Consider the following 2,617-nt stretch of genomic DNA (forward strand, 5'->3'; position numbering starts at 1 on the left):
ACTTCTCCCTGGTGGTCGGTGCTCTCCCACAGGGGTGGCATCGCTCAGCCATAAGCCGGGCTAACAGCTGGTGAGTGCATTGGTGGTGGCAGGAGCTTATCCCATCTCCGTGGTTACACTAAGAATGTCCAACTATTGGCTTAGGCCCACTCCCTTGGAGGAGCCGGCCTACGTCTACAGTAGGACGTCTCCTGAGGGCTCCCAGACAGCAGGAGTGTTCAGACTGGGCTGAGGGATCCCCCCTGAGTGCACGATTTTTATGCACCAGGCCTCCAGTTTTAATATATTAAGGAAAGCTTTAATGATTATCACAAAATGGTTCTTATAGATCTAGTTTACGTGTTTAATGTGATTGTAACTCACTAAAGGTCTTTCTGTCTCCCATTATCGCCAGAGTACTCAAAATGGAGATAGCAGTTATCAGTGGATTGAACATTGGAACAAATTTAAGGCAGAGTCATATCTTAATCAGCGGACAAGTGAGTTTACAGATGACCATCGTAAAAGTGGAAATGTCTTTGACAAAATGTCCTTTCACAGTATACATCAGGTTATTCCTATTGCGGAAAACATACACCAAGGAAGTTGTGTCCACTCTTTTCAGCAGTCTGCAAATTACAGTGGACAAAAGACTATTAATCCTGGGGAGGAGGCTTACAAATGGAATCCTTGTGGTAGAATCCCCAGACAAATATACAATATGAATGGACAGGAAAAATACTATAGTGGAGAAAAACCTTATAACTGTAAAGATTCTGGTAAAGCATCTAATTGGCCTGCAGGTTGTACTCTAAAAAAGAGAATTCGTACTAGAGAGAAGCCTTACAAATGTAAAGCATGTGGCAAAGCCTTTAAGTGTCATTCATCTCTTATTGTACATAAGGGAAGTATTCATGCTATTGCAAAATTTTACAAACTCAGGGAAAATGGGAAAGGCTTTAGTCAGTCCTCAAGATGTAGACAACATCATAGAAATCATGGGGATGAAAAGACGTATAACGGTTCACAATGTGGCAAAGCCTTTAGCCTACCCTCCACCCTTGTTCTTCATCAGAGAACGCACACTGGAGGGAAACCTTATAAATGTAGAGAATGTGGCAAAGCATTCCTCCAAGCCTCAAACATGATTCGACATCAGAAAGTTCATACCAGAGAGAAACCTTACAAATGTAGCGAATGTTTCAAAGCCTTTAGTGAGTCCTCCAGCCTTAATCGTCATCAGCGTATTCATACTGGAGAGAAGCCTTACAAATGTACAGAATGTGGCAAAGCATTCATTGAGTCAGCAAAGCTTAAACGACATCAAACAGTTCATACTGGAGAGAAGCCTTATAAATGTACAGAATGTGACAAAGCCTTTAGGCGTTCCTCAGGTCTTAGAATTCATCAGAGACATCACACTGGAGAGAAACCTTATGAATGTAGAGAATGTGGCAAATCCTTTATCAGCCATGAAGGTCTTACTAATCATCAAGGTGTTCATACTGAAGATAAGCTTTTTAAATGTAGAGAATGTGGTAGAGCATTCCTCCTTGCCTCAAAAATGATTCGACATCAGAAAGTTCATACTGGAGAGAAACCTTACAAATGTATAGAATGTGGCAAAGCCTTTAGCGATTCATCTTCCCTTATTAGACATCATAGGGTTCATACTGGAGAGAAGCTTTATAAATGTAAAGAATGTGGCAAAGCCTTTAGGCAGTCTTCATCCCTTCGTTATCATCAGAGAGTTCATACTGGAGAGAGGCCTTATAAATGTAGAGAATGTGGCAAAGCCTTCTGGCAATCCCAAACTCTTACTGACCATCAGAAAACTCATACTGGAGAGAAGCATCATGAATGTAGAGAATGTGTAATGAATGTGGCAAAGCCTTCAGGGTCTCCTCTACCTTAACACGCCATCAAAAAGTTCATAGTGGTGAGAAGTCTTATATGTGTAATGAATGTGGCAAAGCCTTCAGTGAGTCCTCTAAATTTACACGCCATTGAAGAGTTCATACTGGTGAGAAGCCTTACAAATGCCAACAATGTGGCAAAGCCTTTAGCCGGTCCTCACACCTTACTAATCATCAGAGAGTTCATGTTAGAGAGTAACCTTACGAACGTAGATAATGTAGCAAAGTCTTTAGTGCATTATCAACCCTAAGTTATCATCAGAGGTCATATTGGAGAAAAGTCCTGTGAATCAAGACAATGTGGCAAAGGCATTCCTTAGGCCTTCCTGACCATCAAATAACCCATACTGGAGAGAATCTTCGTGAATGTGGAGGCTGTGGCCACGCCTTTTGCCCGTCCTCATACTTTACTAAGCATCAGAGAATTTACGCTAGAGAGAAGCCTTATAAAGGAAGAGAATGTGGCAAAGCCTACAGGCATTCCTCAGCCCTTATTTACCATCAAAGAGTTCATACTTGAGCGAAACTTTATATGTGCAGAAAACGTGGCAAATCCTTTGGCAACACCTCAAACCTCTCAGCACATCATAGAGTCCATAGTGGAGAGAAGTATTAAAGATGTGAGGAGTGTCATAAATCCTGTACCTACAGTTAGTACTTACTGAGGTCACAGAATTCTAAATGGGAAGAAGCCTTCTGAATGTGGAAAATGTAGAAAAACC

The 2,617-nt window shown here is 41.5% G+C and overlaps 1 pseudogene; it reads left to right on the plus strand.

Annotated features, from left to right (window-relative positions):
- The first annotated feature begins 444 nt into the window (after positions 1–444).
- LOC102760301 lies at positions 445–2,604 on the plus strand (annotated as a pseudogene).
- Positions 2,605–2,617: the final 13 nt, after the last annotated feature.

Source organism: Myotis davidii, unplaced genomic scaffold (genome assembly GCF_000327345.1).
Source record: "Myotis davidii unplaced genomic scaffold, ASM32734v1 scaffold1168, whole genome shotgun sequence".
Lineage (NCBI taxonomy): Eukaryota > Metazoa > Chordata > Mammalia > Chiroptera > Vespertilionidae > Myotis > Myotis davidii.